Genomic DNA, 12,148 nt, shown 5'->3' on the forward strand with positions numbered 1-12,148 from the left:
CCAGGCACTGTGCTAACTGATTTACTTAAATTCTATCTAACATTTATAATAAATAATGAGTTTGATAATAGTATTATTGCATTATATAAATCAGAATATGGAGACATAAAAAGGTTGTATAATTTATAGAAAACTGATGAGAAATTAATGATTTTATGGATACAAATTAAGAACTTGTATATAAAACTAAATTATACCTAAGTATTTATATTTTAAATCACTATTTACCACACATTATAAAAGGCATCTGAAAATATCACTTTTGAAGAAATCATGTTTAGATGATTTTAAATGAAGAGTTCTAATTTTTGAAATAAAGAAGGTGGGGAGTGGAAACAGCTTATCTTTGTCCCCTAGAGCTGAAGTCTTATATCATAGCAGTGAGCAAATGATTGAAATAGGACGTAAATGGTACTGTCTGCTAAACTGGGTAAACCTAAATAGAAGACTAGAAGGCCTCATGAGTATTAATCTCAGTCTGTTGGAATTGCCTTGACATGAAATTAAGCACTAAGTCTTGTTGTGTGTTGAATTTGAATTCTGGCCTCCCCATCCAATTAGCTGCAGGATCTTTGACAAATTAGTTAACACTTTAAAACTCAGTTTCCTCTTCTGTAAAAGAGAAATGATAATACTAATACTATCTATCCTTTGGGCTTACTATAATTACTAAATAAGGTGATTCGTGTTTAGTCATAACCTTTTTCCAATTAAAGACACTGAAGCAACTGACTTGGGTCCATGATTAACTTTTTGATGATCTGTTTTAATTTCTGGAGGATAGTTAAGTTCAAATTCATTTAGTTGTTAGGTACACATTTTCTTCTCAATTTTGTAAATAGAGACTAAAGAAAAACAATGATTCAAAGTTAAGACACTTATGCTGATAGGATATAATTGCAACTTAGCAGGTAGGAGTTAGTGCATTTTGAGACAGACACAGGATAATTAGAACATTTGGTTCAGAATCTGGACAGTGCTATTGTGTTGAATGAAGCATCAAAAGAACACCAATAATGTGAGGGGGAAAGCTCCCGTTATTTTCTATAAACAAAAAGTCATTTATTGTTGTTTATAGGCATGCTTGGAATTTCAACTTTATTCAACTGCAAATCTACTTATATGTTTCGAGTAAGGAAGTCAGTACGCAATTGTAAGCAGGGGGAAAAGAAATCAAAACATAGCAATGATAAAGTTAACCTAGCAGCAGTGAATTTCCAGGCATAAAACTCACTTAGATTCCAATAAAGTATGTCTTTGATGGGAAGTTGTTACAGCATCCTTCTCTTCATCTTATTTGAGAGGTTAGATTAGGTTTCTTCTACCATTTCCCTTTCTTCCTTTCCTTTCCCCTTCCTTTACTGAAAGGAAGCAGTCACAGAGCTGGAGACATATATAAATATGAATGATCCAGCTCCTCTTTGCCTGTTGGTCATGAATAATCATATAGTGAAGAAGACATACAGAAAGTAAATTGGCAATTACACTGTGGATTATTGCTCTCGTGGGGCAAGTCAGTGAGCACATAAGCATGTTACCAGATCAAAACTCATGTATGGGGAAGGCTTTCTAAAAGAAGCAAATTCTCCACCCAAGTTCACAGGATGAGAACTTAATTATGTGGTGTGTGAAGGTGAGGAAAGGAGGATGTTAACAGAAGAGCAAATAGCACTATGGAAACAGACTGTCTTAGTCTGCTGGGACCTGGACACCATTCTTTATGGTTAGCACACAGAGCTTGGGTTTGTTGGTGGTAGATACAAGTTAGGAGGTAATAAAGACAGGTCCTAAGTGTTATTCTGACATGAACACACTTACATTCTTGGAAGATCTTCTTAGCTATATAATGGAGAATGGATGTAAAGGATGTGGAACAAGTTTAGTAAGAGGGAGACAAATTAAGATGCTATGGCAGTTAATTCAAGTAAGTGACACAGTTGTCAGAACTAGAGTCATGGAAGTAGGAGTCCAAAATGTATATGGATTCAGGAAATGGTAAGACAGTAAAATCAATGGAATCTAGGGATATCTTGGCAGGGGCATTGTAATTCCATTGGTGATGAAGAAGAACAAGAATTCTGCAAGGCTGCCCACGTTACTGGCTTGGGACAGTGCCTCCCAGTGGAGGTGTGCATTTGTAGAGGAAAAAAGTAGAGAATCTCTCATAAAGATGGGAAAGAGGGCTCGTAAAGACACTGGGAAGCAATAGCCAAAATTCAAAATGGGAGTCAGATCTCGCACACATTTTAGGCATAAGATGTCAGGTTTGATCCTGGTCATTAGAGGTAGTTCCTTTGCACAAACCCAAAGGAGTCATCCAAATAGTAAAAATACCAGGAAGGGCAGAAGGAAGTAAGAGAGCACACTGTCTTCCAGCTTCACCTGAGTCTGAACGCCTGGTGCTCTGCTCATACTGTATCCTCAACTTGGAAATCTTCCCCACACCTATCTCACCATCAAAAACATTGCTACCTTTCAAAAGTCAACTAAAATGTCACTGCCACTGAAAAGCCTTCCCCAACCCCCCCTTTAAGGAAGAAACACCAAGTATTAATTGGCTGCTTATTCCTGAGACCATATTCAATCAAACTGTTTCCCTTATTATCTTCAATTTACAAACGACTTTTAGAGCACCTAAGAATTGCTCAAAGTTACAGAACTAGTAAGTGGTTAGAGACACGGTGTCAGAACTCTTAACAACCCACTCATCATTAAACTTTTAGTTTTTGCTATTTTGTGCCCCCTTGAGTATTTGTTTGTATCTTTGTTATACTAACAACTAGCATGGTCTTCTTTGTACTCTGATAAAGTGTTTACAGTCTGCCTCAATAAATTATAAACTCTTGAGTTTAAGGGCCATCTTTAATTCATTGTTTTATCACCCACAGTACCTAGTTGGCATCTGATGAGAATAATGTGCTTAATAAATTTCAGTTGAATTATAGAAAAAAAATCAGGAGAAAGTGTGACAAAAATGTCCTTCGAGTTATTGTTATTTTTTAAACATATTTTCTATTTTACCTGGTGTGTCTGTCTGTGTGTTTGTATGTATTTGAAGTTCAAGGAAAACACATCTGCCTAAGTTCATGTTGAAAGCCTAATACATTTGTGTCTTGTGAATGGTATATAAGTGGAAAATATAGCAGAATTGGTACTAGAAATCACTGTTATTTTATAGATGAAAAAATCCCCTAAATATATATGTGCTAGATCCAAACTCTCAGAGAACAAAGCAAATGAAATCTGGAAAGTGCACCCCTAACAGAATCCCCCCTCATTTATTATTTAGTGTAAACTGTATGGTAATGATTTCTTTAAAGGTTTCTTCCTCCTGGCTTCAGCTTTTGGATTAAAAAACAAACAAACAAACAAACATTTCATCCATTGGCTCTAATAGCTCTCAGCAAGTGAAAGAGATTTTAGATGAATTTTAGCTTTCCTTTCTCTTTCTCTAGTGGTGAGGACTAGGGAGACCAGTTTTGCATGATCAAAACACTTCCTGGCCCAGAATCAACAGAGCTGTGCCCCTCTTTAAAACTCAGTAAAGAAAAATCACCTTGAAAGAATGTCCCAGTTATTCCATTGGTTCCAATTGCCAATCCAGGTACTCGCTTTCTAAGATTAAACCCTGAGCCAGACTCTATTTTGCAGCCTCTCAGCTTGATGCTAAGGTTATTCCACAACATCTTTAGCTGGAAAAGTTGTCTAAATCAGTTTTTGGAAGTAGAATCTCCTACATCCCCCAGGGCCTCTCTGACTCTTCTTACCTCTTAAAAAGTTATTGTACTATGAATATCACATTGGAGGTTCTCAGATCAGTTGTGCCCACACTTTATTTCTCTTAAGCAGGTAAACAATGCAAATGTAGGTCACCTTCCAGAGACAGTAAAAGGGAGGCCAAAATCTTTTTTTTTTTTTTTTTTAATATTATTACTATGATCAGATTGATTAGAACTGCCGATGCTCTGTGGGATCCAAGCAGCTCCTTGTACCCCCAGACATACGTCCTTTCCAAAATGCTTACTTATATCCTTATAGCTGATATAGTAGGCAGAGAAGGAAAACTCTGACTCCAAAAAACCTCCGCTGCCTTGCGGCATACCTCTTCAGGGGAAAGGCTAGGGGAGTAAACCCCGACAGAAAATCCGGAGCCGGAGTCCCTAAGGCGGTTTGACGCTGCAGTCAACACCGGCAACTCCTGCGGCGCACCTGAAGCCAAGCTGTATTGACTCCGTCTTTCCTTTGGACCCTTCAGCTGCGAAGAGAGGGGGGGTCTGCTGCATGGGCAACAGCAGACCCTCCATATCACCCTGCCCAGGCTCTGTAGCTTCAGCTTCACTGGAGAGGACACTCCAGCGACATCGCAAGATGTCGATTCAACACGGGAGGAGACAGATACCGTGTCACTCCCGAGTCGGACTGCACAGCCATTCTCGGCGGTGCAGATAGACTCTTAAGAAGCTACACCATCGTCTCTCAGAGACGGACGGCTGCCGACGATTACTATGATGCTTTGCCTCTGTCCAATGCAGGACCCACCTTTTCTTGAATAAGCATCAATGAGATGTTTTAGTGCACAGGGTCAGAGATCAGACAACTTGGATAAAATTCTAGCTGTGCAGTGCATTAACTCTATAACATTAGATAAGTTCCCTGACCTCACTGAGTCTACTTTTATAAAATGGGCTTATGATATTACCTGCCTCATGCGGCTGTTATGAGCATTAAATAGAATCATGACTATAAAGTACTTAGCATAATACTTGTTATATAAATTTGAGTAGTCTTATAGTGCTTTTATTATAATATTCAACCTCTTCCCATCACCATGTCAAAGTGAAAAGGCAGAATGGGCTGGATTCTGCCCTGCCTGGGTGGTTCAGTCAGTTGGAGCATCATCCTGTACACCAAAAGGTTGTGGCTTCAATCCCCAATCATGAAACAGGCGTAGGTTGTGAGTTCAGTCCCTACTCAGGGTACACATGGCAGGCAACCGATCAATGTTCCTCTCTCACATCAACGTTTTTTTTTCTCTCTGTGTCTCTCGCTTCCTCCCTCTCTACAAATCAATGCATACATTCTTGGGCGATGATAATAAATAAATAAATAAATAAATAAATAAAAAGAATGGACTGGATTAAATTCCTCATTTTATCACAGATCAGATGTGTCAGCTTGGGCAAGTTCACTAATATCTCACAACTTCAGTTTCTTGTCTTCTAAGCTGCAAAATTAGGGTAAGAATAGTAATTATCTTGGGGACAATTGTAAGCATTAAGTACTAATGCAAGTAATATCCTTAGCACAGAGTCTGATTATAGTAATGTTATTAATAAATATTGTTATTAAAATGCATTAGTTGAAGTATAAATATTATAATTATTATTATTATTGTTGTTGTTATCAGTTAATTTTATGCTTTTTGGAATAAGAACATTATTCTCTAAACATCTATCTATGGATTTTCTTTACCATTCAAGTGGTTTCAGCCAGCCTAGACACTGAGCTCCTAAAGCAGCAGCCCAGGCGGCATAATTTCACCACTGGGAAAAAAGCATGCCAATGTGCCAGCAGAGTGGCCAGCATTTACCATGAAAAATATTTTCATGGAAATTTACATCTGTGCGTCTCAGTCCTAGAACTTGTTCTCTCTCTTCTTTCTCTCTCTCACTCATCAGCATTATAGGCATTTATTATTAATAACAGGAGCTCTGCTCTTACATTTGAACAATCGCCACTTATCTTTCCTCCCAAGAGTTCCCCTTAGTTTCTTTCCCTAAGTGAGTTTTATTGGGAAGGATAGGCACCTCACTCTGACTACAACCCTGTCATGGGCATCTAGTTTGTTACGTACCACTTATAATTAGAGAGGAAAGAGACATTTGTGTTCATTCTTTCTTCTTCCTCATATTCTATTCACTCCTGAACACACAAATGTCTTTTACCATCACTCCCAATATGAAGACCCCCATATAATCCGCTTTTCTTGAATACCCTCTTCCCTGGATGCTGTGACGTTCTACTTTTTGAATTGATTGCTAGCTGTTAACTCAATTATTTGATCAGTTTAGCCAACTAGAGTTATAAGAAGCAGAGTGGGAGACTGAGTGAAAGCTTTAGGACAGATAAGTTGGAGTTCAACAGGTGAGCAAGGACAGGAATATGGGACAGTGCCCTGAGGGTCCCCCAGACAGTTTAAGGCCACCACAAATCTGGGGGACCTGTTAAAAGGGCCAGCAGTAAATGGCCTAGTTTCACATTCTCCTGAAGGCAAGTTCTAACCGTGTCTATCAACCTTGACTAGATAGAATTGAAGAGCAACGAAGGGGCGGTGCAGAGAAGGAGTCAGTGCTGAAGTTTATGCCATTGGCTATTTTACACTTAGGGCTGATCCACCTTACCCACAACTATAAATAATTCTCATTGACTTCATGTTGACTTTATTTTAATCTGATGTTGAAAATCATTCCGAAGGTGACTAATACCCACATTTGCATCTCATTGTCTACTATTTCCTAGAAAGAACTTTCCTGTCAAGCCATGGTTATTGAATTGTGCCTATTGGCTCACGTTACTCTTTGGAATGCAACCTGCCTCTCTTCGTCTATCGAGAAGTTGAATCGTACTGATTTTTCCTCCATGTCCTTTCTAGTTTTCCTCAGACCCTTTCCCTTCTCCTCGTAACTAGTACATCTGAACTCAATGTCCATGCCACTTATCAGTTTTGAGGGTTCACTGCCTAACGGAGGAAGTGATTTGTTTACTTTGGCAGCTCTGTTCCACTTCTTAAGTTAGAATCTGAGTCCCTTGAGGTAAAAAAGGGACAGGGATCTGTTTTCCTCTTTACAACACTTAGCCTAGAGTCCTAGATATGTCCCATGAAGTCCCCCAATTAATTACAGATTAGAATATATCAATACAATCAACAAAATCCCCAGTTCTCTATAAATCCTGTATTCTACCCTCATTTTTCCCACCAATGAAAAGATTCACATACCAAGCTATACCTGTCTCCTTTTGTTTATAACCCTTTATCTTCCTCTTCACTACGATGAAGTTTTGTTTGCCCAAAAATAGAAAATGAAAAAATTTTTCTTAAGAAAAAAATTGAGGTAAAGGTGCCCAGGTCTTGCCTATCTTCTGCTTGTAGAAAGTTGTCCACTTTGAACGTCCTGATTTGTTGTTGTACATAAGCTTTTTCAACGAGCATAGAACGAGCAAGTATGCTCCAACACATATTTTCTCCATTTGGGAAGTGATAAAACAAAGCCCAGAGATGTTAATTAAATTACCCAATCTCACAGAGCTGAGCCCGGAACCCAGGTCTGTTCAACTCCCATTTCAGGGTTCAACCACTATGCCTTTAGTAAGTTGGCATTGGTGGAAATGTCACAGTTCACATATTCTGTGAACAGGAACCATAAAACAGGCTCTCACACCAGATTGTCAGAGCAAGTTCTCTATGACCCCAATGTATGAGCATCCAGTGACCGTGTGAACTCCATTCATTCTCTCCTAAATGGCCTTACACACATTGATTGCCAATTAAGGTTTTCATTGCCAACAGAGTAGTGAAGACCTAAAATTAGCCCCTCACTTTTTATGACTCCAGAGCACCTAGCCAAAGTTATATTTATGACTGTCACAAACCAGTGAACTAAAGACAGCCTGGATGCAGAAATGAGTCAAAACTGTTCTTTGTCCCAGAAACACCAAAAGAAAATGAATGCTCTTAAAATAGATGTCAAAGCTTTTTATCCAATCTTTATCTCTGCACATTTAAAGGTGATTAGAAAAGACAGAAATTAAGACTGAAAATAATAATTATTGAATATACACGATACACTAGAACTTCCATATATAGTTCTATAATTCTCAGATATAGTATCTGGCATATATTTGAATTTATTATTTATCAAGTACTTAGCAGAACAAAATATGGGAAGATATGTGGTGGTGCTTCCATTTTTATGATTAAAATACGCATAGTTCAGAGGTTGAGAGATTGATGAAGTTCATATACATTGTTAATAGAAGAACTGTGACCAAAACCCCATTTCTGTCTCCAAATATGATGCTTTCCCAGACTCTAGCAATTGTACAAACAGGTTGCCACTCAGTTTTATGAGCTCCCATAAAACTTTGTCAAATTATGTATTAAAAAATGTTTTGCACTTGATTTTAATATTCTCTTTACATAGCTGTTTGCCTCCCTTGTGAGTCTTGAGCTCTGATTTCTGGCCATATCATTTATGAGCTTTGTAGAGGTGGCCAAGTCATTGGACAACTCTGTGCCCCACTTTTCTCATTTATAGAATAGAGATACAGTAGTTTTCACATCACAAGAATTTTTTGTGACTAATTCAATGAAATGAATATAGGGCTTGCTGTACAGTAAGTGTTTTAATAGTTATATTATCCAAGATCTAGAGTATTTATTTATCTTTTATAGCATAGTACTCAAGAAAGAACAAGTGTATAAATACATATTGATTCAATGAAAGAGGGAAGAACTTATTTCAATGAAAGAGGGAAGAACTTATTTGAGGGTTTGGAAGCATTAGGTATATATAGCCTTGGTGTTCCAACCCATGGACCATGAACCCTGACGACTAGCACACCTGTTGAAAGAGGTTTGTAAAGCAATGTCTGCCAACAAAAGAAGGAAGTCTCACACATTGATATTTGATTGTATCTTAGGCTTCATATAGATACTGTTGTGATTTCTGAAACATCACTCTGTCATGGGGGTTGTCTATGAAGTGTTTGAGCGCACACATATAAAAGGCTGAAAAACACTCTTAAAACACTGAACATTGGTTGTCAGTAATAGCTATTGTTCCTTCAGAATATAACCTTGTAGGATGTGACTACACAGCATTTTATTTTATTTTTCTCCTAACAAAGAAGAGAGAGTTTTGTTCATTTAAACAAAGGCCAGAGTACAGAGAGCCATCTCTATTTTCTGTTAAACTTGCTATTTGCTGCTCTTTTTATATATTAATGAAATGGTATAAATGTGAATTTTGAAAATAGCTTGAAATATAAAAAATATGCCCTCCCTCATATACATAGGAGTAAAAACCCCTCCTAGCCCTGTTTTGCCTCACAGAGCCCCTTTCCTTTGACGACCCTTAAAGGATCACAGCAGGGGCACTTGACCCTTTGATTCAAGTGTTGACCAATCACATTCTTTCTTCTGGCAAGAAAAGGGGATCTAGACAATCTAGTGAAGTTTTGGGCTGGGACTGAGAAAATAGAAACTCAACGATTACATATTGAATCAATAAATGTGAAGCTATAGAGATGGTGAGAGAAATGGCACAGAAACAGGAATGGGAGCTTGTGTAATAGAATCCGTGAATCCAAAAAGAGAAGCTTCTTTACCAGCTTTCTAGCCCTTTGTGAACCCCAGATTAACTTCTTGTTCTTGAGTTCCATGGATAAGATTGGAATTATTTAATTCTATCATTATTTCTTGAGCATCGCCCTAGGCACTATTCTAGATATAGTGCTTAGAAAAAAAAAAAAAAAACCATCCAAATCCCTGCCCTCATGAAGTGTATATGCCAATGTTTTAAATACAAAATGAATAAGATAATTAATATATATGGTACTGTAGATAGTGATAAGTACTAAGAGAAAAATAAAGTGTGGTAGGAAGTATCATGGGTAGCATTTAGGTTAAGGTCTGAGTGGGAAGTTGCTATTTGAGTGAAATGACGGGAATCATCTTCAAGTAATGAAAAGGGCCTTCAAGGCAGAGGGAACAAGTTCAGGTGCCTACCTGTGAGGCTGGAATGGTGTAAATGAGAAGGGAGGGATGAACACATAATGAGAACTGGAGAAACAGTGAGCCAGATTGTATACAGTTTTGCCACCACAATAAACTCTCCTATTCAGTTTTACTTCAAATGTATTCAAAAATAATTGAGTAATTTTGAACATAAGAGTGATAGAAACTATTTAAGTTTAAACAGAGTCACTTTTAGAAGCCATGATTTCCCATTTATTTGATTAGATTAACATGAGTTGGTCTTTTCTACTTACAGTACATGAAGAATTGTTTTTTTTTAATTGAGATCAATGTAATTACTTCTGGTTTAAAACACAGTCTTTTTTTGTTTTTTTCTTTGAAAAACACTTGTTATTACAATATGTAATGTACCTTCTTCCATGTGACTTAAGATACCAGGGCATAACCCCTAAGCCCCTTCAGGCCCCTGATATCCTTTGTGCCTATAATTTTGTACAAAAAAAAAAAAAAAAAAAAAAATTGTTGCTAAAGAATGTACACCTCTATTTCTTTAACATTTTTTACCCTAGCTTCAATTGGTGTATTATAGGGTGGTTTGCTATGTCTCTCATTATATTCAGCAGCACAGCCTTTCTGGTTCTGGGATTTGAAAAGATTAAGGAGCCAACGAGTTAACCTTTTATAGCAGTGGGAAGGCAACATTTGCAATAGGCTCCTGAGTCTGTTGGGCTCACGGAAAAAAAGATTATGTAGGAAAGGAATACATTTAAACATCTGCAAACCTTTCTGGAGATCAAATCTTCAAACAGGTAGCCCTAAAGTTACATTAGAGAAGACTGTCACAAGAGAAAGATATATCTTGATACAGAAAGATCACAATTTATTTATGGAAACTCACATTTTCAGTTATCTTTTAAAAACAAAATTCCAGAGTCAGGTTAAAAATTGAGTATCTCTGAGAGTCATAACACATTTTAAGTTGGTTAAATTTTAAAACTGAGTAAATCTTAAACATTGTAAATTTAGGATATTGAAGAGGATTAGCTGCAAAAAACAAAACATTGTCTTTTCTTTTTAACAAAGTTTTGAAGCACCAATGCCTTGAACACAAATAACATATCCACATAACTATAGTTCTGACTCACTGACTTTGAAATTGGAAGGCTAAAATCATCTCCCTACAAAATGATATGATAGCTTCTTTGTAATTATGACTGATAATTACTAAAGTGTGACATGCATATTCAGCTGGAATAGCTTAGGGACCATCAGATGATTCTCCTTTATAACAGGAAACAAAGTGAATATTGTGGGAAGGCAGCTGGGGAAGAGAGGGGTTGTGACTCCGGTTCTTTACTATTTAATCCAATCGGATGCCTGCTGCTTTTCTTCTCATCTGGCCCCTCCATTGCGACGGGTGGAGTTCTAAAGAAAACTGGAGGGTAAAATGAATCAAATGACCCTTTTGCTCCCAGTACCCCAATCCTTGCCATCTGAGAGTTACAAAGGGCAGTGGGTCAGACCACAGAATCCACAAAGCTGTTCTCCAGGTTCAGTGTTCTTGCTGGGTATCATTAGTATTGAAACCAACAGTCAAATGACTGTGCAGCATGTCTGGTTCCGGGAAAAGGTCGTAAATTGGATCACTGGGATGGAGGAAACTTAGATCACCCAGATGAAATAAGTGCTATTGTCAAAAGAAGGTCTCTCTGCCCTTCTCTGTCATCCTCACCTCCCACTTTACTTTTCTGCTCCCATGAGTTTTCCTGCCCCAAACTGAGGCAGCAATGGGACGTTTAAAATTTAAACCATTTCTTTAAACCCATGCTCAGGTAGTGACCTGGCCCTACCTGGGTCCTGTGAGTATTTTGGGTGGCAGAACTAATTGTTGTCAGGGTTGTTGTGCAAATGTAGGATGTTTAGCAGCATCTTTGGCCTCTGGCCACTAGAAGCTGGTAGCAGTTCCCAGCTGTGATAACCAAACGTGTCTCTAGATATTGCCAAATATCCCGAGGTAGGGGCAAAACCACTCCAGGCAGAGAACCACCGCTTTGGAGGTTGAAGGTTGTGGGCTGATCAGTGCTTTCTGTAAGATAGCTCATGATAGCCACCGCTTCAAAGTTTTCTTCAGCAACAGATAAGGGAAAATGCAATAGCAGGCACAGTATCCCAGGCTGAGAGAGGTTCCTTTCAATAGGGTCGTCGTCGTCGTCGTCGGCAGCCATCCGTCTCGAGAGACGATGGTGTAGCTTCTTAAGAGTCTATCTGCACCGCCGAGAATGGCTGTGCAGTCCGACTCGGGAGTGACACGGTATCTGTCTCCTCCCGTGTTGAATCGACATCTTGCGATGACGCTGGAGTGTCCTCTCCAGTGAAGCTGAAGCTACAGAG

This window comes from Furipterus horrens, unplaced genomic scaffold (genome assembly GCF_987537825.1).
Source record: "Furipterus horrens unplaced genomic scaffold, mFurHor1.1.pri manual_scaffold_5, whole genome shotgun sequence".
NCBI lineage: Eukaryota > Metazoa > Chordata > Mammalia > Chiroptera > Furipteridae > Furipterus > Furipterus horrens.